The sequence below is a fragment of the Wyeomyia smithii genome, chromosome 2, assembly GCF_029784165.1.
Source record: "Wyeomyia smithii strain HCP4-BCI-WySm-NY-G18 chromosome 2, ASM2978416v1, whole genome shotgun sequence".
Classification (NCBI taxonomy): Eukaryota; Metazoa; Arthropoda; class Insecta; order Diptera; family Culicidae; genus Wyeomyia; species Wyeomyia smithii.
In genome coordinates this window covers 234,852,489-234,864,746 of record NC_073695.1, presented here as the reverse complement: position 1 = coordinate 234,864,746, position 12,258 = coordinate 234,852,489, and positions in this window count along the sequence as shown.

Below are 12,258 nucleotides of genomic sequence, written 5' to 3'. Positions count from 1 at the left end.
GTTCTTCTGCCAAGTTTTTGAGAAAAATTGGAGCTATTCTGTCAAGTCCAGGACCTTTCGTAGCGTCTGAATTTTTAAGTGCGTTTTGAATTCCGAATTCAGATATTTGATTGACAGATAAAGAATTCGAAAATTCAGGAAAATACGAGAAGTATTCGCGGTCGCGATCTGTTTCTTCATATGTGGTGTAAATTTCTTGAAAAAAAGTGGCAAAAAGACTACATATTTCATTACTAGTTTGTCCTACATTACTGTCAAGATGCATTCGTGATGGAAAGTTGTTACTTTTTAGTTTGATTTTTACGTAATTAAAGAAGTTCTTAGGGCAAGACTTGATTTGATGTTCGATTTTACGATTATGTTCTTCATGTGCAATTTTAATGGCTGCGTCAAGTTGACAGCAAACTTCTTGGTAATTTTGAAGATTTTCGCTATTGTTGTCTTTTTTGTATATTTTATGTGCTTTTTGTTTTCTATTTTTTAGGTTCTTCAATTGTGGATTAAACCACACTGGATATTTGTTGGTGTTCGTTCGTCTTTTTTTTCTAGAGGTACATTTTCTGATATAATTTGATTAATTATTTCATAAAATTTTGTTACTTCTTCGTTGACATTTCCATCGCCAGGTGCTTTATATTTGCTTTGTTTTGGTTTGGTAATTGAAAAAAGGCAAATAAAATACATTTTCATTTAAAAAATGTCAAAATGTTTAGAAAATGTTAGTGCAGTAATACCATGTTCAGACTAAACCTGATATCGCCAGGTACTTTATATTTACTTTATTTTGGTCTTAAATCTTAAAAAAGAGAAAAAGAAGGATAGAAAATACTATCGGGAAAAATTTTCAGGTCGTCGGAAAAATAACACTGGTATTTTTTATTGATATTGTCGAGTATTAATTCGAATGACCAGGAATCTAGCATGCTGAACTTCTTTGGTCGCGAAAATGAAAGCCGCTGAGTAACTAGCTGTGATTCATGCGTTTTTCAAATCCTAATAGATATTATAAACTAGTTGAACGTTGTTCGGAGTCAACGGGTTTAAAATTTAGAATAATTTCTTATATTTTTTACTACGTCTGTAGCGCAACACACTTCAGCAATATTATTTTATTTCATGAAAAAATTTCTATGTTTACTAAAAACGTAATTTACCGTGCTTGAAGAAGCAAAAAAAATCTCCATTGAACGAATTCATATTTCCTTCAAACAAAACCGATAATGGAATTTAGGAATATGACAATACAACGCATTTGCGACGCTCGCTCCAGTATGTCATAGGAAGCTTCACCCAACGCTTCTGTTTATTCCGCTTCTCAAACGCTCAACGCTTCTCAACGCCTCTGTATGTCATTAGCCTAAGTGTGAATGAAAAAAAGAGAGACTGGGAATACGGGCGCCTAGATTGAAGTGCTCCAGTGAGGCGCGTTCGAATTGCAAATATGTACGTTATAAATAAAAATATGAGAAATTATTCCCTTCCTCATTGCTCGATGCTTGGCTGGGGCTTACTGTGAAATTTACATTTCGTAGGTCCTGAGTAAACACGCGTGCCGTGACGACAGCACTTGGCTTGTCTCATACCGAGATTCAGACAGACGATGATGCGAAATGAAAATTTTCTCACTCTTCTAATAACAAAAATTCCGCGGAACAGCGCGTAAAGCCTCGGTACTCTTCACGGATGAAAAGTTAATTTAATGGAAGCTTAGGCCTCTCGAAAATCAAGAAAAAGCTCAAATCTATAGTGACGAATACGGATACTAACAACATTATTTAAAGAAAAAGTGGTAGGAAACTTTTCGACCCACCATTAAAACATATATCAATCACTATTCCACTGAATTTCCACTCCGTTGGGTTGGGACCGAATGAAAGAAACAAAAATTAACGTCAGATTCGCAGATAATTCACCACAACACCACTCATCACACCGACAAAACGCTTGATTGAACTCATCAGCAAAGCGAGGCTTTCGCTCGCAGTGTCAGGCCGACCGAACCAATGTCTGACACAAGTTACAGACTGCTATTTGGTGGGGTGTGTTTCCGGTCCATAAAACAAGTTCTACGTTATATTGATGTAGTACCAAATTCCAACAGTCTATTCTAACACCGGCCAATGGCAGTCATTTATCCTGCCAGCGGGCTTGGAGGAACCATAATGTGACAAATTTCGAAGAGGGATACTTTTGGATGGTTATTCGATGTAATCCGCTTTGATTTGATACATTTACTTGGATGGGTCAAGTTTTGCAGTTAAAAATTTACTTTCAAATTTCATCGTAATAAGGCTAGTTCGACAGCTGGGTCTTGACCAATTGCAATAATTCTGTGTCTATTGGAAATTTTCTCGGGGAAAACTTTTTTCAAATGACGATTATGCTAATGAGGCGTACTGTTTTCTAATTTGCTTGCTAGATATATGCTTGCTACGCTATTTCAAGCTGTTAGATTCGCACCAACTTGGGATTTGAACGACATTTTTACTACATCAAAGACACGGCGCGCTTTTGGAACGAATGAAGACGGCGACGGAGCGATTTTCTGCTTAATGTAGCTCAATTGACAGCGACAGCATGGCCTAGGAAGACTGTGTATACAAAGCATCACGCATACAAACTTTTCTAAAAATAAACAAACAAATGAATCTAGCTGGCGAAGCCTGCGGCAGATGCCAACAAACCGGAGCATATATTTCCACAAATGCACACCGCCCACAGCGTTTAAATTCATGATGGCAATAATAATCAATTCCCGATGTAAAACCGCACGGAATAACATTTGCATAATTAACAGCGAACGATAGAACCATACCGAAAGTTTTAAATGTGTGGTTAGTTCGCATTTTTATTGCGGACGCTAGACTGCCCCCCAAATGGGTGTAAAGTGACCACTAAGTAAGCAGTTTGGGATAAAATTAACGCACAAATCAATAAATTGGTAGCCACGAGCGATTGCCGAGTTGCTAACGTGTCCCGTCAGGTCAGCAGTTCAACCATTTATGGTTGGTAATTTATTCCTGGAACAAGCAGTGTAATGTTTTTCAAGATAGTTTAGCCTGTCCTCAATTAATTTTTCCTTACTGTATTTCTAGCATTTCACCTATTTTTGCTATTTTCACATTTTAATCAATCAATGCAGTTTTCACAGTTCTTACAATTTTTAGGATTTCTACAATTTTCTTCTTGTTTTTAGTTACAACTTTACAATTTTTACATCTCTTATAAAAATTACTACAACTTTTACTATTTTCAAAAGTTTTATCTTTCGACGTACATTTACGTCTTTTGTTAAAACCGGTCGGTGGTTAACCAGCCTATGGCCGGAAGCCACTTTAATAAAGGAATAAAAAAAGTCTTTTGGTAACACTCTAAGAGAGAGTGCAATATTAAAAATTTAAACAACGGGAGCGTCACGAAAGTTGTCCAATTTCAAATGCTCATAACTCAGTCGGTTTTCAACGGAATTCCTTCACTCTTGCAACAATTGATTTGAAATTTTTATACGCGTCCACAAGAATGCGAAAAATTGTGATTTTATGATATTTCACTATTGTATTATTGTTTTGTTCGTAGATTTGGAAACAAGGCTAAGAAGTATAATTTAATGGGTATTTTTGGATCCAGGATGATATTCAGAGGCATGAAATTGACTCCGAATTCAATGTTGAATTCCAAGCTGGTGATTCCGGAAATCAAAATTATGCTCTAAGCTACAAAAAAGTGATCGAAATTATTTAGACACAAAACAAATGATCTTGAGCGGGGGGCCTAGCGTAGTTGATAATGTTTTCGCCAACCACGCTGGTGGCCAGGGATCGAATCCCAACGCTGACATAGGTGTCGATGGTTTTGGGGTGGGGTGATCCACTCACAACCAACTCAACTGGTCTAGATTTAACCCTAGCCGACATCGGAAGATTTTCTGAGGCGAAAAATCTCTAGGATCACGCGGCACGCCTTTAATCAACGAGTCGTAAGTTAGGGTCCTGAGTGGAGTCGCCTCCCCGGGAGTCGGTGATTGGCACAACAACAGTGGCGGAGCTAGACCGACGGAAAATAAGCGAGAAAAAAAGGATCTTGGAGCCGCAATATCTTTCACAAAGTTGTTGCATTAAATATTCTCCATTTTACAGACGCTGCACTTTTCTGGTTAATCCACTCAACAGTGAGACACGAAAACGTTTGTGGTACTTGCGCGATTCTTTAAAACTCTTCTAACCATGTTAAAATTAAAATTCTAATGAAGATCGTTGAAGAAATCAATGCATTTTTCTAAGGGATTGTCGTATCCATAGTTGGTTTTGAGGTAGCGAGTATCCAGTAGAGTATAGTTTCGGAAACGACAAGAAGGGATATTTATTGCCCTTTTCCTCGAGTAACGCAGAGCAGTCGATTACTCCTGGGAGCAAATCAAAAACAAAAAAACAAATCTGGCTAACAGATATGGCATCAGGGTGAGGGGGAAGTTTTACAGGGTCGTTTCAAGAGAATGACCGTAACGCAAACCGTACACATTTCTTCTGCACGCGTTCAACTGGGAGGTTTTGTCCTAGGTAGTGTGTGGACGAACTCCAGAATGCTGCGCACCAACGAGCAATAGAGTGATTTTAGAGCCCCAGTACTGTACAGAGAAAGCTTTGGCAGTCATAGTTCCGATATGGTCTTTGAAGTTGAGCTTTTCGTCAATGGTCACATCGAGATCGCAGATAGTCATGACACGTTAGAGCGCTTTTGTTTCTATAATGTACTGGTTATGGATTGGATTGGCAGAGCGAGTAAAAGATATAGTTTTACATTTTGTTCTGTTGACATGCATTCCATTATCGTCGCATCAAATCAGCAGAATGTTGATAGTGTTCATAGTGATAATGTGCGTTGATAGTGATAGTATTCCATAGTTTTCGAATTCACGAAGCAGAAGTCCTTTCGGTCATGTTTCGGAATCAAGAGCTTTCTGCTTAAGCGAAGTGCCCAATTCGATTTTAAATGATACGAAGGATAGTGATTCGATGTCTTTACCTTTTGGTACAAGCTTCAACAGCACCCTCCTGACGAATTCGTATAAGATAAAACCAGAATCTTTGGTCTGTTTCATTTTTGCAAATTAAATACCGACATAACGCTGTCAAACGGCTGTTTTCTACTCACGCGACAGGCTTCCAATGCGCGCGCATTTGTTTCTAAAACACGAGGACGCTTCAAACCCCTACGGTGATCGACTGTGGGCCATCGAGGACAGCTAGTGCCGAGTTAATGGTTTTGAGAGCAGTTGTGTACTTTCCGAGCGCAGTTAGTAATTGCAGACGCATGCGAATTAAAGTTGATTTAAAGTTAGCTTCACTTAATATTTGGTCGTAGCTTTCTATTTACTGTGGCGCCTTGCGAATTGCGAGGCGAATTGCGAAGTGCCTCAAATTTCCGATGCTCACAGCAACTACAGAAGTAGAACGATTGACAAGCATCTACAGAGCAGTTCGGACGAACCCTGAGATCACCCTGCGCAATTTGGCTAAGAAGTTCTCGGCACAGTACAGCGAATCTGTCGGCGTGAAGGCCTGCGGCGGTCCACTCCAGCAAAAACCCCCTACAGAACCCTCAAGCAGAATCTCGTTGCAAAACGCCGCGCTAGGGTGTTGTATTGAGAAAGTCTTGACCAAAATCGACGGCTGCATTTTAATAGATGATGAGACATATGTAAAAATGGATTACCCACAGCTCTCAGGATAAAAATTCTATATGTCCAAGCGCAAGGAAGATGTCGTCAAGCGGTTTAGATTGACAAGTTCACTCGAAAGCTGATGGTGTGGCAGGGGATTTGCAGCTGTGACAAAAAAAAATCAAGTTTTTCATCACCAGATCAACCATGAATGGCCAGGTGTACAAGGAACAGTGCCTCCAGCTGCGAATTTTACCGTTCATCCAGTCCAGGATTGTTACGGATGTAATTTTTCAGACATCTGCAGATGCGGATATGTGATTACGGATGCAGGTGTAGATGCGGATGTTAGTTTTCATGCGGATGTTTCGCATTCGCGGATGCGAATATCCGTAGCATTCCTTGTGTTTTATTTTGCTTATTTTACATGACCATGTCCCTCCCCAGTGCAAAAGCTATTGAGCGAGCAGTTAATAGGCAAGGAAAATTTTTCTACAAAATTTCATGAAGCGATATTTTTTTTTTCCCCAATATCCGCATGGTATGATGAGGATTCGAATTCGAATGCGGATGTCAATTTTTACGCGGATGTTCCGCATTTGCTGATCGGATGCAGATTTCCGTAACATCCCTCATCTAGTCACATGACGGTCCGGTGAAGTTCTGACCTGACTTGGCCAGCTGCCACTTCAGCCCGGAAGTCATTTATTAGTACAAGAGAATGGAATTGATATCATCGAAAAAGCTATCAACCGATCAAATTGTCCAGGTTTTTAGTCCAATTAAAAAACATTGGGCGATAATCAAGAGCAAGATGAAGAAAAGTAGCTGAACTATAAAAAACAACTGATTTATATAGTTGGTGGAAGAAAATGGCGGATTGAGTTGACAGTTCCACTGTGCAGAAGATAATGGGCGATACACTTCCCCCACAAATATGGATCACCCTCAATCACGGATCTCTTTCGTGATTCATGTTAATTAACTCAGGTAAATAAACTTTTTGAAAGCATTTCACATTTTTGCCATAAAATATGCCATATTTGCTAGATTTGAAAACCATAAACATCGTTTTTATCCTTAGCTTGATGCGTTTCTCATGAGCTTATAATATGGTAGTCGAGAATCTATGAAAATGTGTGTGTTTTTCCTAATCAGTGTAAGTAGCACGTTCTTCATTCATACGGTTTCTATGCGATATACTCGAAAATTCTCGTGCAATAAAATGGCTCGTACACAAACATTATGTTGAGTTTCTCACGATTTATCGCAGTAACGGAGTAGAAAATATAACAACGTCGTAAGCAACTTCAACAAACAATGCGTGTTTTTCTAGGGGAACTGCTCCATTATTCATCTTTTCAAGCCGATTTTCACAAAGAATTCACGGATTAAACACCAAAATTTCACGAAATCATTGAACAAATAAACAAAATACGCTTACGTGCTCTTATGGAATCGTTCAGCATTGTATATTTAGTAAACTTAGCTAGATTTATCCTGAATTTTGTAAAACAAACCATTTTTCACAACGTTTCCATATCCATCTCAAAACTCGAATCACTGCTCAATTATTCATCTCACAACGCTCCTATATTCATCACACTGTTAATCATGAATAAATCACATTACCATGAATGAACGTAGCCGCAGCCCGTCGTAGTAGGTTACCTAGATATCCGCTGTAGTTGTTTACGTGCAAAATTGGTAACCTAGGTAACCACTGCAGTGCTTTCGCTTTATGTCAACTATGTCGGAATAATTTAACATTTTCAATATTCTTTTTTCGTGTTAAGTGAAAACAGATGAAAATACATCCAGTTGAAATTTAGGAATTATAGAAATTCATCTCATATATTTCTGCTAATTCAAGCTTGTTTTTGGAAATATGGTTCACCTCATAATAATTTCAAAGATTAAAGTATTCTTAGTGTAATGAGTGTTTTTGTTTAGTGATTAAAATAAAAAGTGGTCCGCTAGTGATGAAAAAAGCTTTGGTTGGCTGCTGAACGAGTCCCGTTGTAGCCGTACAGAACAATGCGCGGATTTTGTTTCCTGAGGTAGGTGATTGAATTAAATGAGTTTTCGAATGCAGATGCCCGACTATAATATCAAATTAAAAGCTTTTAAGTGAGTTTTTGAGGGTTCTACTTTATGAGAAATCTAAAGTGAACTAAGAAGAATCCATTCCATGGAATAGCAGATTTGTCTAGTTAGAAAATATGCGTTTTTTACTGTTTTCAATTGTGTTTTCATTTTGTATGTGATGTATATATGGGCTGCGATGAATAATGGAGCAGTTCCCCTATTGAAATTCGTTGCAAAATTGAAATGTTTTGCCTTTCTTCTAGAAAGGTATAGCAATCACTGGCAAAACCGAAGGTATAAAAGTGCTCCAAAGGGTCGAAAGGTATGCGCAACTTTTCAATCAATCTCAAATGAAAGTTTGTATGTTATTTATCAAAGTGTGAAAATCACGAAAGTTAATTATCTTTGAAACTACACAACCGATATTAACAAAATTGATTTTAAATGATCGAGCTACCCATAAAAGCCCCAACTTTTAAATTTTATAAAGATTGGTCATGTGGTTCAAAATTAATGGAAAGAAACGTGCCCAAATTTGACTTCCGTGATCGGAAATGTGCAAGAAAACATGTAGGGGTCATGCAATTAGTATGTAACGTTCGAAAGGGGGGTTGGGAAGCTTGACAACTTATAAAAACAATGTAAGGGGCCAAAAAGGAGAATGACATAGGAGCGTGTGTGTTTGTTTGTATATATGTGTATGTGTGTTTGCGTGTGTACGTGTGTATGTGTGTGTATGTGTGTGTATGTGCGTGTATGTGCGTATATATGTGTGGATGTGTGTATATATGTATGCGTATATGTGTGTGTGTGTGTGTGTGTGTGTGTGTGTGTGTGTGTGTGTGTTTGTGGGTGTGTGTTTGTGTGTGTGTGTGTGTGTGCGTGTGTGTATGTGTGTGTGCTAAAGCTAAGGAGGCATTGAAAACAGCTCCTCTATCTCCCCAAAAAAATAACATTAAAAAAACATTTATAAAACCTTAAAAATTGTTGTAATTGTACATAGCTATACCATAATTTAACTATGTTTTTCATTGTAAATACATCAATTTTACATTAAATATCATTGTCCAGAACAATAAAAAACATCGTTTTTGCCATTTTTACCATGAAAAGGGGGGTCGTTATGTATCTTAACAGCATTTTTTCAGGCATTTTTCCCATACATTTAGAAGTCACTGACAATGTTTTTCATGGTAAAATTATTGTCGGTGGTAGATTCAACAACAAAAAACGTTGTTAAAACATGGTAATGACAACAATCGTTTACAAGCTTACAGTAAAAGTACCGTGAGTACGAGCAATACTCTCTTCGACAACGTTGTAGTACTTCTTGAGGACTTCAAGTTCGTCATACAAAGTTGTTCAGATATGTGCTTATCAAATGAGCTATCGGCTTGCAAAAAAATAAATGAGCGTGAGTGATAATTTACATCCTTGCATATAATACCGGTTGTTGGATAACTGTTTACTGCTGTTGGATGCCTGTTTTATAATTATTTTCCTCCAGTATTTGTTTCTAAAGTGTACCGGAAATTATTCAGGAATAGAATAAAATCTATTCTCAACTATTAGTATAGATGCTGAATTTTTTTTTTCTTCAATCCTGAGAACCTTCACACCATTTTGTACGATAATAAAGAAGCCCAGTCTCGAACTAGCCATAACAGATTTTTTTTAAATTTACGCCTTTCCATTTGCTGTGTAGGACCAGACCAGCCGGAACGCAGCCGAACCCTAAAGCCTATTTGTCAGCGCTCTATCTATGACGCTTTTAAAATAAAATCAATCAACGAAAATCGGATGAATTTCATCGAAGCGTCTGATTGACAGCTAGCAAATTAGAATGAACCGTGCGTTGGTTGCGTTACTGGAGAGCGCCGAGAGCAGCCGTGGCGTTTGCAGAAAATTGATAACTTTTCCGGTAAATGCTAATACAATTGCACGCTTAGAAAAGTGATAGTTGGCAGCACCTGGTGGGACGGCATCTGTTAGAGTATCAAACATAACGACAGTTTGTAATAATCGCCGCACAATCGATTTTAGTACCTATAGATCAACTTCTAATACTGACGATACTTTTTTCGAAACAAATTGTACAACCAAACTTGCATCCTCTTCGACTGCATGAAGACGCATTCTACTAATCATGTGGCTCAACGCACAGTTATGCACTCAGTCCCAGCGGGAGATCGCGACTTCATTGTGAAACTCAGAAACCTAACTCGTTCGGAGTAGTATGGTCAAAGTCGATGGTTGTCGGTAGGTAGCAGACAGAGAAGTATGTTAGAACGAACGGTGCAGGTGTGCTGCTGCAATCAGTAGCCAAGCTAACCTGTGGAAAGCGCTGGCATCCTTCCCGTTTGGCCGATGGTAATTTGCGGTTGTGGTTCGCCTCTTCCTCGATGGCTGACGTTTTGGTTCGAAAACTAGAGCTTACTGTTAGTCTTCTAATGATTCACACGATGGAACTGGATTTCTGCCACCTGGAATGGCGCGACGGTATGTGCATCGTCGTCCTTAACCAACTTGCATGGTTTGTCTACGAAAGGAATCAAATACTCTCTTGCAGAAAGGTGCTTTCCGCTTCAATTAAATCGATAGGACCGCTGATGCTGAATAATTATCCTACATCAGCGCACAGAAGCGATTCTTAGTGTTTTTGTTTTATCCAACCCAAAAACATTTGAAATTCATTTGAACATGTTAATAACACTATCGTTACAATTCAAATAACATAAAATCTTTCCTTTTACAGACGAATACCAGTGAAAACTACAACTACGAAAGTAAAACTACATTACGATGCAGCATCCAAGTAAATTTCTTCTTCACTTTCAGCCAGCCGACCGAATCCTCCTTCCATACCGATAAATTACAGGCCCTGGAAGAAAATGATGGAACCTGCTACTGGCTAGCTAGCCGTCGCCGGCCTATAGGGCATGGAAAAGGGGCCGACCGGCTCGGCTGCACTCACCGAGTGCCGTGTTGAATAGAAATGTTCTCCCAGCTCGTTACTACATGTCTATTTTTTTGTAACTGCATGTCAAATGGTGTGGCGTGCCGAGATCGAGTTTATTTATTTTATATTTCCTCCTACTTTATGAGCGCCATCCATTCATTCACGTTTACTGCAGCCGAAAATCTAGGCGGGCGGTGTGAAGAGACGGGGGGGTGTTAAGAGCTACTAAATGTTGTGGAAGTGTGATTTGTTTCATGCGTTTGAAAAATTTTAATGGTTTATTTTTCTTCCCATTTGGGGGTTTTCAAGTTTCTTACTGCAAGCCGGAACGACGGACTGGCAGGCGAATAGGAGAAACAATTTATTTGGAATGCATTTATGGTGATTAGTTTAGTGTTGAAGCCATTTACAATAAATTTTGACAGTCGTATTTCTCAGCTGCATTCAACGTGCTTTCGGGAAGAAGACTCATTTTGGGGCCAATGCGTTGTGCAAGTTGATTTGTTTTTCTTCGTGTTGTGTTCGCGCCAAGAACTGAATAAACTAAGTTTATTGGATGGAAGATTCTGGTGATTATTAGATCTATATGACAATTTGGCGAAAGAGATTTCTCGAATTATGTGATCCAACGGGCCTACGAAATTTTACGGCTTGTTGTGATGATAGATGTCAGTTTTTATAGTGCAATGAATTTCTAAAAGAAAAGTCACATCTTCTAGAATTACCAAGGGAGATTGAATTTCTGCGTTTTTACTGCTCCAAAAACTGTCCCCTTTCGGCTGTACATTAATCATTTGCGTCCCATTAATCAACATGGGTTCCGGGGTGCTATTTCAAATCGAATATTTATGATGCTACACCCTTTCGAGGATAATCATGTCACCTTTCGGTTCGCTTAGTGCGCTACCGAGTGTGTGCAGCTATTAATCACAGAAAATTTGATCTTGCCTACCTGACAAAAGGCCCCAAGCAACGCCGTGTGCCAGCCGAACCAAGATGCTCAATCATCGAAGGAATGAGATAGCTATTTTGGGTCGGAATTGTGTCGGACAATCAGTTGAAGTTAAAGCAACGGGGCAGAGCAAAGATTTACAGCAGGATGCGATTGATGCATCAACATAATGGCACGTCATTGTTTGGTTGGCTTTTAAACTTGCGATTTATGATTGAAACCTCGTGAACAGTATTTAAAGCTCGAGACTGTCTAATTACTTTTTTAGATGTGCTTCATGGAATAATAAATCAATAATATTATCATGTTCAAATACAAAGCAGCAACTGAAATTCATTGGCGCTTAAAAATTTTAAGCAAATCAAGAAATATTTGTGATTAATTTTGTTCACACTTTACGCCAAATATATAATATTCAAACTAGACCTTGACCAGCGATGAAACGTTGAGATATATTGATCGTGTATTTCAAATCTCTATTTGAGGCTGGAGCACCACAAAGAACTCACAAAAAATGTATATTTATTAGAAAAGTAAAATTTTTCAAACTTAACATTGATATATTTCATAAACGGATGCCTGCAGAAAGTTGATCGCCAA